Source organism: Suncus etruscus, chromosome 13 (assembly GCF_024139225.1).
Source record: "Suncus etruscus isolate mSunEtr1 chromosome 13, mSunEtr1.pri.cur, whole genome shotgun sequence".
In the NCBI taxonomy this organism is placed as follows: Eukaryota; Metazoa; Chordata; class Mammalia; order Eulipotyphla; family Soricidae; genus Suncus; species Suncus etruscus.
In genome coordinates, this window is record NC_064860.1 from 11,190,790 (window position 1) to 11,204,178 (window position 13,389).

At 32.8% G+C, this 13,389-nt stretch overlaps 1 protein-coding gene across 1 annotated transcript in view; it reads left to right on the top strand.

The window, feature by feature from the left end:
* Nucleotides 1-13,389, top strand: part of HDAC9 (histone deacetylase 9) — a 950,572-nt gene that overhangs the window by 586,719 nt on the left and 350,464 nt on the right. The gene's annotated exons all lie outside the window — the stretch shown is intronic.

Below are 13,389 nucleotides of genomic sequence, written 5' to 3' on the forward strand. Positions count from 1 at the left end.
AAATGTAATATTTTCTGCTGCATACTTTTTTTTTTTGGGGGTGGGGAGTGTGATCCATACCCAGCATTGCTTAGGGCTTAATCCTGACTGCTCTGTGATCATTCCTGGTAAAGCCTAGGGATAAGATGGGTGCTAGGGATCAAACCCAGGTCAGTCATGCAAGGCAACCACTCTGGTCACTGTACTGTCTCAGACACTTGATGCCTATTTTAAGTGGTTTGACTATTTTTTCATTGTTGAAATAATTAGATAAGCTCATAAAAATATCCAACTTCTTCAAATTTGTTTACTTCAGCAAAAATTAAAATTTCTATTATATATTTTATAATAATTTCATATGCCAGGGCACCTATTTATATCTCAATGTAATGATTTTTACCTTGGTGAGCACTTTTTTTCTCAGAAAGACTTTCATAGGATTAAAAGACTACAGTAAATTTTAATAAACTAATGAAAGTGAGACTTTAAATCCACTATTTGAATTATAATTTATATAAAAAATCTGTACTAAACTACTAAACTAAACTACTGTAAGCATATCACACCAACAAACACTCTTCTGTTTCTTGGTTGGGTTGTTTTTTTTTTTGATGGGGGAGGGGAGTGTTTTTTGCACCACACCCGGCAGTGCCAGGGATTGCTCCTGGCTCTGCAGTTAGGAATCGCTTTTGGCAGGCATGAACCCAAGTTGGTCTCGGATCAGGTACATTTAAGGCAAATAGTCTACTGCTGTGCTATCCCTTTGGCCCCACTCCTCTATTTATTTTAATCAGTTCTCCATCTCTCCCTATGCAATTATTCATTTTCCATCTATGTTTTATATTCTAGAATTTCATATAGACACATTACTAAGAACTTGTTATTTTTGATATTTCAACTTAGAAAATTCTCTGAAATATATACATGTGCATATTATAGCATTCCAGTTTTCGTTATTGCTAAAGTCTCTCATAATATGGTTGTGGTAAATTCCATTTTATTCATTTACTGATTGATTAAAATAGAGGTTGACAAGAAAATTCTGAATAGATGAGTTGTGAACAATATTTTAATTTTGGTCAACATCTTTGTATTTGTCACCTAGGAGTAAAATTTTTGATGTGTATTTTAAGAATAGTTTGACTTTATACATAACAAACTACTTTGTGATTGTTCATCTAACAGTATGGGCAACACCATCAGAGTTCCAGAGGCTGAAGTCTTACCACTTAGTGTACTCAGATACATTTATGTCTTTGGGTTTGGCTTTGAGGCTATTTTTAACTGAATATTTCTGGTTGTGGGAACTCATTGTACTTTTGTGTTTCCCTGGTACATAATAATATTGAGCACTTGGGGCTTATTGGTCATATGCTTTTTTCTGTAAATTGTTTGTTCAGCTCTTATTGGTGTACCAGTTACTTTATTAGTGGATATAAAACTACATTAATTTGAGGGTAAAAATCATTTTTCTCATTTTATGTTACAAATATTTTTCATCTAGCCCTAGCTATTATTTCAAATAACAGCATATTTTCATTTTAATGAAATTAAATTTTTATTTTAATTTCATTCTCCTCCCACTGATATTTAATGTTTAATTTTGGACCATGCCCAACAGTGCTCAGGGATTACTCCTGGTTTTGCACAGAGAGATTATTCCTTGATAGTCTTATGGGACCATATGGGCTTACTCCTGGTTGTACTCAGGAGACCCACAATAGGTTTCTCTCAATATTGAAGTGGTGTTAACCACATTCAAGGAAACCACATTAACCCCCTGCTCTATCTCTACATCCCAATATGTTTTCATTAAAATCACAATTATTTTTTAAATTATAAACCCTCTTTGACTAATCCAAGTTCTCTGGTTTTCTTGTGTATGCAGTCACTGTATAGTTTTTATCATTATATCACTCTTGTTTTCCTGATCTTTCTAATTTCAGAAAGTTTTCATCATGTTGAAAAGCCATTTTTGTTTATTTTGGTATATCTTTTCTTTCTTTAAAGACTTGTTTACAATTTGTTAAAATATATCAATAGTAGTTATGATTCTGTCCTCCCCTCCCTTCCTATTCTCCTCTCTTCACCTCCCTTCCCCTTCATTTTCTTTTCCTCCACTTAGGTTCCCTTCCCCTCTTCTCCTTCTCTACTCAACCCTTCCCCACCCATTCACCCTTCCCCCTCATTTTCTCTCTCCCCTCCTTTCCCCGCCCCTTAATTTCCCTTCCCTTCTATGCTTACTTTTCCTTCTCCTCTTGTCTTCCCTTCTCTACTCAATGGCTCTTCCTCCCTTCCCCAACATCTCCTCTTTTCTCATCTCCTCTACCTCTCCTCTCCAATCCCCTCTTCTCCCCCTAGTCTTCTGTACTTTTTCTTCCTCTTTCCTTTTTTATTCTCCATTTCCCACTCCTCCATTTTTTTTGCCTCCATCTTCCTCTCCTCTCCCCTCTCTCAACTTTTACTGAATGCCCTAGATTTTTATAGAGATGATAGTCCTCAGGGAATTTTTTAGTCTTGACCTAAGGTACCAAGGCTGGAATGAGGATGGAGAGGGGAGGATGGAAATTAGTCATGGTACAAAGAGATAAAGACCCTTGTTGTGGGGGAGTGTGTGTAAGGAGATGAGGGTAGAGCCACCTCACTCACTTTTAGGCCTGGTATAACATAAACTAAAGGTCACTTAAAACAAAGTCAGTTTAGCTTTGCTACTCGACCATTTTCTTTTGTTTTAAATATCTTCTATGTTGACTATCTTTATATTTTAGTATTCATTTTAAAAACAGAAATGGAAATAAAATCTCAAAAATTTATTTTATTATCAGTTTTCCTACATTCATAATACCAAGACTGAATGGGCACTGCAAATATCTATGTATTAGGTTATAATGAGTGTTTTTCAATTACATCTATAAACTAAGTTAAAATGAAAAATTATATTTTGTCTAATTTTTAAACTTTAAATCCTCAGTTTAAAGAGGGCAGTTTTCTCTTACTCTTTTCTCTATTCCTCCTCTTTCCTTTTTTATTCTCGAGTAACATTGAAGACACAAACATTGGTTTTGCTTCTTCAGTTCAACTCATGTCATATTTTCATTACATAATGGTCAATAAATTAGTCCTCAAATAGTGAAAATAATGTCTACTAAAATAACTTTAAGTTTCAAAGCATAAATAATAAAATATTTATAACATCAGAATAATGGCTACCATAAATGCAGATTTTACCCATACAATATTGAGCACCAGTTATGTTTTGCCTAAAAATGTTTATTATTTTTCCATAAACAGGTAAGTTGTTGTCTTTTTCTGATTCTGGAGGGTATTTTTGTTGCCAAGTTCAAGTTGATTTGCAATCTATCATAATTTCTATAAATCAGTTTCTTGTTATCTTTTCACTACAATAATGATTTATTTAAGAATGACTGTTACTATTTCATAGTTTTTATTCTTAAAAATTAATGTCAGTAAAAGTCATGATTGACAACAATCTCACACCTGAAAGCCCAGAAAAAAATCTTCCAGGAGCATAAATTTTTGAATATTTCTGTTTATGATAATGTTGTAGACAAAATCCTAGAAATCAGTGACAAACTTAGAGACGATTATGCTATTAGGCAAAAAACTATGGGGTATGTGGGAAAAGAGTTTTCTCAAGAAATTCCAAAGATTTTATGCATTTTTTTCCATTTATCTCAATCTACAGGTTGTGATGAAGAATGGGAATATAAATGCGTTGGAAAAGGAACACGAGTTTTTATTTTAGCTTAGATCCAGAAGTATTGAGGATTTTAATTTATTAGGTGTAGAAATATGTCCTGAAAGCAATCAGAATATTGGCTTAAGTTAAACTTTTTGGTAAAGCTTTTGGAAGGGATTTCTTTTTCATCCTCTTTAATTACCATGGGCTTTTCCATGGTTTCTAAAGTGAATTAGGAAGTTCTCAGACATGTGGCATTAAAGTCCATGCCCAGGGAATTTATATATAGATATGCAACTTCTGATTCTTGGATAGTGTTTTGGTACTGTATATTTTTTAATGGTCACATTTTTCTTTGACTAGTATAAAAGATTTACTGTTACAGTTTGTGTGTGGCCAGGCAGTGGCATATGGAAAAGCTGTTTCCTGCTATTTAATTTAATTAGTCCAATCACGTGCCAGCCTTCGGGCATGTCACTCTGGACCTCTGAGGCTCTTTGTCTGTCAAAAAGATGGACAATATCTTGGCTTTGTTTGATTTCCCCACGTGCTGCAGATAAAACTACTGAAATTCTGACTGTTTAACCAAACCTTTGCATTTTTTACCATTTGGCTTTGATATTTTTTTTATAAAAATGATAGTATGGCCTTGGGAAGGTGGAAAAATAAATATTGAAAATATGAAGAATATGTTTAGGAGTATTGGGAGTATAATTTTCTAATTAAATGTTAAGATTTTTGTTGCTACTTTGTTAGTTGAAACTGAAGCCAATTATCATTGATTCATTTAACTCTAACTTAGCTGAGAAGCTATCATTTTAAGTCAACTTCCATTCTTATTCACATACATATATTATTAAAGATATTTTCTTCTTATCAAAAATTTAGATCTTTTAGTGAAATTACTATTGTCTCTTTAATATTTTGAATAAGAATATTCTAGATTTGATCTATAACCATAGAAAATAACACATTTAGTCATTCCCAGAATTGCTCCCAATCTTTATTTTATTGATTTCTTTGAACTCAAAACATTAAAAAATTTTGTCCTTCACAATTGATGTTTCCACATTTAAATATTTTATTTAATATTATTTAAATAAGTTATACATTACTAATAGTGTTAAGACTTTAAATCAGTGAGAAAAATTTAACAATAATCAGAAAGTGAAAAAATACTTCCTTCAATTTGGGAATATAATTTGCCAAAGAGACATTTAGTAAACTTTTATCTTAACTTCCAGCTGAAATAACAATTGTCAGCTGTCAAAATGATTTGTCCAGGGTGATAAGCTTATTTGAATATGTACATTTTATAGTTATATATTTCATATTTTAGAATCATAGTTGATTCTAAGAATCTAAGAATTCTTATTCTAAGAATAAGAATTTGATTCTAAGAATTCTAAGAATTCTTATTCTAAGAATAAGAATCTGATTCTAAGAATTCTAAGAATGGTTTAGAACTTCAAGAGTACTTGTATTACTTGTATATAGATTTAATATGCCTGAAAAAAATTAAATTACATTCACACCAAGCCCTGAATTTATGTGTACTACTCTTTCTGGTGCCAAGATAAAATTCCTACCTTCTAACATCTCAAGATCTTCAGAACATCCAATAGGACTTTTTCTGAATGAATGACAATGGTGCCAAAGGAAACATCCTTGTCAAATTTGTTAATTTTTAACAGACAAGGACCATTTAAGAAAAGTATTGAATATTTTACTTTGATAGAATTTGTAGGAATAAAAAAATGGTAGGAAAAGGGGGCTGGAAAGATACTATAAGCGGTGCTTGCTTTGTAGACGACCAACCCAGATTCAATCTTTCTAGCCCATCTCAGACATCCTTTCTCAGACACCCATCAGGATTGATTCCTGAATGTAGAGCCAGGAGTAACCCGTGAACATCACCAAACTGGCCCAACCTCCAATCACGATAAAAATGGTAGGAAGAAAGAAATAAACAAAATTAAATTCTTTAATGAGTGGGGATTTACTGGTGTTTGGGTTGTTTTTGTTTGTTTGTTGTTTTGCAGTGGGGCAATGGAGTGGGGGCAGGTGGGGCACGCTCAGTGGTACACTGGGCTTACTAGGAGTTCAGGTTACTGGCAGGCTCAGGAGAACAAACAGTGCCTGGGGCAGCCAGATGCAGGCAAACACACTATCTACACTAATATTTCTCTGGTCCTTTAATGTGATTTTAGAAAACACATTTCTTGCAACATAATTCACAATCATAAAACAAGCATAGATAATGGCATCTTAGACAATATGGATGTCACTAGTCATGCAAAGTGAAAATCATTGTTAGGGATTCTGAGCTTCTTGGAATTTTAAAGTCTGGACAATATAAACAGTTCTTCATAAACAGTAATTAAATCTTTAATCATATTTATTTTCAGGCTCATTGCTTTAATCTAGAGTTCTTTTGACTTTTTCTTTTATTATTCATGGGGCCAAATCCAGGACTCACGTGCATATATGTTTGATGTGATTAATTTATTATTTTAAATGTTTTCTGTTAAATATTTAGAGTATGTGTTTTCTGATGTCACACATACACCCTTCACATGAAACTTAAAATAAATTGAGAAAATACATTTAAGAAAATACATTTTGTTACTCATTTTCTAAAATTAGTGTTCATAAATAGTGAGAAACAAAATAATCATATCCTAAATAAACCTATGGCAGAAATATTGTGTTTCTCATACTCTCTACATTTTTTGTTTGTTTTGGTGGGGTTGGGGGCCACACCCAGTGATGCTCAGGGGTTACTCCTGGCTATGCGCTCAGAAATCTCTCCTGGCTCAGGGGACCATATGGGACACCAGGGGATCGAACCCAGGTTCGTCCTGGGTCAGCCACTTGCAAGACAAATGCCTTACCACTGTGCTATCGCTCAGGCCCCATAAGTGTCTATTTTTCAATATTTATTTTTTTGAGAATGGTGCTATGTATAAAATGGGTGAAGTTTAAGATGAAATTAGTAATAAGTGACAGCAAATTGACAAAATTGTGTTTTAAAATTTTAAGGGAAATATATTCATTAACTTATGAACACAAATATTAAAATGGTATAACATTGTTTCCATAAGAAAAAATATATAAGAAACTTATACTCAATAAAATTCCAGTAATTACGTTCAAAGTAAATATGGAGTTTCAAATAGCCATTTGGAAATGAGCTGTGTCTAAGTAGAATTTGTATTTAAGCTTATCAATCAGTTGGGCTTACAGTAAACAGTCTAAATTTTCTTCACATAGGATCGAAAAGCTTATATAATGTATCCTAGAATATGTAACTATAAGAGGGAATTAAATAATGTTCCTCATCTACTATTTATTTTTACCCAATATGTGATGATCATTCTGCACAATTTAGTAAATCTATACTAATCATCTACCATGTGCTGAGGATTTATGTCACAGAAGATAAAGATATATAGCCATAGATTTAGACTTATGGTCTCTTGGAAAAAATGTACACCATATCATTATTTGGTTACCATGATTACTATGGTTTGTAGCAACTCTTTCTCTCTCTCTCTGTCTTTGCCTGCTTCTAGTTTATTGATTTGTGATCCAAATTCACATAATCTGCTCCTGTTCTTCCCAATGACTCTTTCTTCCTATGAATGGAACTCATATGCATATTATACCTGGACTGTGTAACGATTCAAAGTAGGATGTCATACTAGGATTGCATGGCCTCTGTTACATAATATATTACTCTAAAAAACCCTTCACTGATAGATGATTTGTGTTTTTGTTTCTTTTATAAAAATAAAAATGTATATCAAAGAGATTGCTTAATTTTTAGGAATACTGAAAGTGATTTTATTTTAATTTCACTCATTCATTAAACTAGAAGGATATCACTAGCAGAATTCAATTTTTAATGACTGCATTAGAAACTACTTAAAATGGAATTTTGAAATATTTTGCCAAGATATGGGCCTGATTTTTCAACATATAGTTCATATTAATATTAATATGCTTCCATTTATAGGTTTTTATTAAACATTAAAATTAATATCTACTACTTTAAGTGCAGTAGTTTTAATTACATGCATATTGTTGTGCAATGGTTACTGAGTATGTTTCATCTTTTAAAACTGAAGCTAAATTCTCACTCAATTCTTACATCTCTGTTTTCGTCTTTCCCTCAAGCTCTGGTAACCACTTTTCCACCTTCTGTTACTGAGAGTTTGACTCTTTCGTGTACATGAAACAATCATGTAGCTCTTACAACATTTTATTTTTGTTTTTGGGTCACACCCTGTAGCACTTAGGGGTTACTCCTGGCTCTATGCTCAAAAATTGCTCCTGGCAGGCTTGGGGGACCATATGGAATGCCGGATTCAAAGCACCATCCTTTTGCATGCAAGGCAAACGCACTACCTCCATGCTATCTCTGGCCCAGGATTTGTTTTTTTTAACTACCTTATTTAGCATAATATTTCATGGTTCATCTGATTGTAGCACATGGAAAATTTTTATAATTTTTGAATAATAGTACACATACATTTTATTTTTCTGTATATGTGTGGGTGTATTTTCCCAGCACATTGACAATAATGAATAATTCTCACATAAATCTGGCCATTAAATATTCTCTTTTAGACAGTTTCATATCATTTATATATTAAAAAGTCAAATTGTGTGGCTAGAAAGATAGCACGGAGGTAAGACGTTTGCCTTTCATGCAGAAGGTCATCAGTTCGAATCCCGGCATCCCATATGATCCCCTGTGCCTGCCAGGAGCAATTTCTGAGCATGGAGCCAGGAGTAACCCCTGAGCACTGCCGGGTGTGATCCAAAAACCACACACACAAAATAAGTCAAATTGTTAGATTGCATGACAATTCTTTTTATATTTTTAGAACTTGCAAGCTCTATTATATAATTTTTGCATCCTTTTGTGTACCAACTTTATATAGGGTAAAAGAATTCTAATTTCTCTACATTCTCACCAGCATTTATTAATTTGCTTCTTGGTTGATTTTGATTGTGTTTATTCATTGTGAGGTGATAACTATATGGTTATGAACATGTGTTTCCTTGATGATCAGATATGTCCATCATATTTTTATGTGAATTCTTGCCAGTTATGTTTTTATTTGTAATTATAAAAGCCATTTGTGCATTTTTTTAAATTAGGTTATTTGTGTTATTGTTGCTGAATTAGAATTATTCACACATTCTGGAGAATGAACAGCTAGATGGTTTTCAAATATTTCTTTCATCTCAGATGATCTTTTATTATTTATTTTATGACACGAACTTCTATTTTTCTATTTTTTAAAATAATACCTTTATTTAAACACCGTGATTACAAACATGATTGTAGTGGGTTTCAGTCATAAAAAGAACACTCCCTTTCACCAGTGCAACAATCCCATCACCAATGTTCCCATTCCTCCCCCCAGGCTTTCTACTTCCCTCACTCACTGACATTGTTATGATAGTTCTCAGTGTAGTTATTTCTCTAACTGCACTCACCATTCTTTGTGGTGAGCTTCATATTGTGAGCCGGTCCTTCTGGCCCTCATTTCTAGGAATTATTTTAATGATATCTGTTATTTTTCTTAAAAACCTGTAGATGAGTGAGACTGTTCTTTGTGTCTCTCCCTCTGACTAATTTTACTCAGCATAATAAATTTCATTTACATAAATGTAAAGGAAAATGACATGAACTTTTAAAAAGTAATGTGTGGGCTAGAGAGACGATAATACAGTAGATCAGGCTCTTGCCATATGGACTGCCAACCTGAGTTCAATATCTGGCACCCTATAATTTTTTTTTTTTTGGTTTTCTGGGCCACACCCGGAGATACTCAGGGGTTACTCCTGGCTGTCTGCTCAGAAATAGCTCCTGGCAGGCACGGGGGACCATATGGGACACCGGGATTCGAACCAACCACCTTTGGTCCTGGATCCGCTGCTTGCAAGGCAAACATCGCTGTGCTATCTCTCCGGGCCCGGCACCCTATAATTTTACTCAATCTGCAGAAGGTATCTCTGAGTCCTGAGACAAGTGTAAACCCTGAGCAACATGGATGTGGCCCAAAAACCAACAAGAAAAAGAAAAGGAAAACCAAAGACCTATGTAATCCCATTTGTATACTTTTACTTCTGTTGCCTATAAGTAAATTTTCAAATGTATTTACTCAGAAATAAGAATATTGCAGTAAATAACTTATAATACCCAAATAAACAAATTTTAGTTCAATTTATTGGCAACTTGGAGATTTTATAAAAGCTATATTAAATTGTTATAATGGCTTTATTAACACAGCAACAGCTATTTTTGAGTATTTAAAGATAATTTTTAAACTGAGTACTATCAATTGTGCTTTTCCTTTGAGAAAGGATCCTAATTTGGGTTTTTGTTTGTTTTTGTTTTGAGTTTTGGTTTGATTTTTTTGAATTATAACAAATTTATTGTCCAATAAAGAAAGGTAATGGCAAAGGTAAGTTAAGATACCTACTCAAGAGCAAACACGGATTTCTGCGACGTAGAGAAAGCAGGTTCATGCAAGTTAACCCAGGGTTAATGTACATGTCTTATGAAGGGATATGACAGCAGGCATGTACTTGAGTACATGGTGCTGAGAAAGGGTTCCAATTTTTAAGTAATGCATTTCTTCATTTTAAATGTTAACTTAAGATCAAGTTTCTAAAACCTGAAATAAGGTTCTTAAGAAACTTGGTATTCTTATTTTCTTCCTTCTCAAAGAAAGGTAATATATACTTATACATCTAAAATATTTATGTATATGTATCTATATATGTCTACATAGGGAGCCTTCGTTGTCATCACCATGATAGATTTCTACACTTTCATTGATAGATTAATAACTTACATGCCAATTTTTTTATTGTTTGTTTTGCAGAAAGGAATACCTAGAGACAGAGAGGCATACTTGAAAAGGCACATATAGAGAGGTTGATTACTGTTGGCAATGTTTGGTGGCCAGCCCTGGATCTTTGCTGGGAATTAAACTATGCATGCAAAGCATGTATTCCAGACCTTTAAGCTTTCTGACTGGCCCCCAGACACATCTATTTTGAATATCAAATCTTCTTTTATTAATTTCTCATATTATCCCTTTAATATAATTTTATTCAGAGCTGAAACTTATTTTATAAAGGGAATTTTGTTATTGTTGTGGTGGTGGTGGTTTTGTTTTGTTTTTTTGGGTCACACCCTGTGACACTCAGGGGTTACTCCGGATATCACTCCTTGCTTGGGGGACCATATGGGTTGCCTGGGATCGATTCAAGGTCTATCCTGGGTCAGCTGCGTGCAAGGCAAATGCCTATAGCTGTGCTATCTCTCAGGCCCCCCAAAAGGGGTTTTCAAAGTTGATTTTTTTTTCCCTTAAAGCCAACACGGCCAAAGAGATACTACAGGGGTCTTGTGCTTGCTTTGCCTAGTTTAATAGGTTCAAACCCAGGCACAACATAGGGTCCCCACTAGCAGTGCTAGGAATGATCCTTGAGCATGTCAGGGTGTAATTTAAAAAAAAAATTAAAAAAAACGTAAGTGCTTCCTTATTTTTAACTATAATTACCAAGTAGATTTTCTCCTTAGTCAGGATATATTAAAATTCTGGCAGTTTTGAAATTCCCAGAGAATCAACATAAACCAACTAAATTAGTCATTGAAAACACACAAACTTGTTTGCCAATATTTGATATGTTAATATTGAAAAGTAATTTAATATTGGATATAGTTCAGAATGACAGAATTTGATCACTTAAAGAAGTTCGCTAGTGATTGCAAAATCAATGACAAGTAGCACATACTGCGAGCCATTTAATGACAACTTACAAGGATAGTTTTATTTAATCATTTATCACTTTCTGGTAATGATGAATGCTTTATAGAGTAAAAGGTTGCTTAAAATAACATAACTAAAGCAAAGCTTAGAATTCCGTCTTTGTGAAGTTCCTGAAAAGATGAGGAACTGATGGAAAATCACAATCCCTTTGTGGCCACCTGTTCCACAGCTTAATATCTGATTCAATCAGACAACTGATTGAATAACTTTAAATTCTCTTCTATCAGAAATGTTTGTTTCCTACTAGGCTGATTTTTTTTACAAAGTCCTTCTGACTTCACCCAGTTATATTAATAAAAAAGTTTTACCATTTTTTTAGAAATAACACCCAGAATAAAAAACAAAAACACTGAACTAGAAAGGCACTGTTAGAATAGCTTCACAAGGACTGCCTATTTTATCTTCTTATTAACTGTATTCTTTGCTATATCATTTATATTTTGTTAAACAAGACATTTTATTGAGTATTAAATACAAACCCTCATACATATGAAACCTACTCTTTATCATTAAGCTGCATTCCAATACAAGTTTTATATTTAACTTGTTTACAAAATCTATGCCTTGTGATCCTGGCTTAGTAAACATTAAATACTCAAGTTTTTTAATGATTTAAAACTTTTTTAATCATTGCCGAATATTGGTAGTAAGTTTTCTAAGCTGTTTTGTGTAGTTCCTGGGATTTACAATACTGTTATTTATACTTTATGTGGATACATCATTCCAACAACACACTTCACCACCAGAGAGCCCAGAGAGATTTATCTTCACCAATTCCCCAAGGACCCCCGTACGCTGAGTTCTATCAATAAAATCTTCAGTGACATTTGTATTACCTACATCATATTTAATTATTTATAAAATTCACTCATGCTGACAATAATCTTATTCCTTTCACCATTCAACAAACATTATAGATATTTAAGTATGTAACAACATAATTTTATTGCAGCTTTCTTCTTCATATCTTAATTTGCCCAGTGGATTCTGCTATCTTATCTCTATGTAGAAATATAAAGAAAATAATTTAATTTGTTAATAATTATAGTAAACCATGAGCATAAAAATATAAAAAATTTATCTCCTCTGTATGTATAATTCTAATAAGTTAATATATGATTTACTTAAGCTAGTTTGTTTAAACTGTCATTTCATTGTTCATTGCCAATCACATACCCATAATTTCAGTTTTCAATATTGAATAGAATTCTCCTTGGCACTAATCACTTTATAATGTAGTAAGAAAAATACAGGTCACATATATATGTGACTATTCGTTAAAATATGAATATATACAGCAAGGCACTTTGGAAGTTCACATTTCTATAAAATTAAGCTTGCATATGGCATGTCTCAAATAATCTGTGCTTCTGTGGGTAATAAAGAACAGTTATAACTCTGAATTAATCAAAATTAGTCATTTAACTTTGCTAATACTATTTCTATATGTATACTTTTCCTTTCTCAACATATTATCCAATTCAGGCACTGATCTATTTAAGTCACCAATTAATAGGTAGCATTCATTTTGTTTTGTTTTTAAGTTGATACAATTTCAATAATCCTTCCATTAATCATAAGGCTTCCTTTATGTATTTTTGCTTGCAAATACAAAGACTAATTTAATAATCACACAGAAACATTCAGATATGTTATAATTTAATTTATAGTAATATTTTAATTTTATGACTAATAGTATCAAAGGACTCCATTGATGAGAAAATATTTCTGCATTGAGGTAAACAGTACTTTTACTATTTAAAATTAATGTAGTGAAATTTGTGTCCTTTCATAACTGTAGTTAATTTAGCTTCTTTATATATATATATATATAGTTATTGTAGCAGCACATTT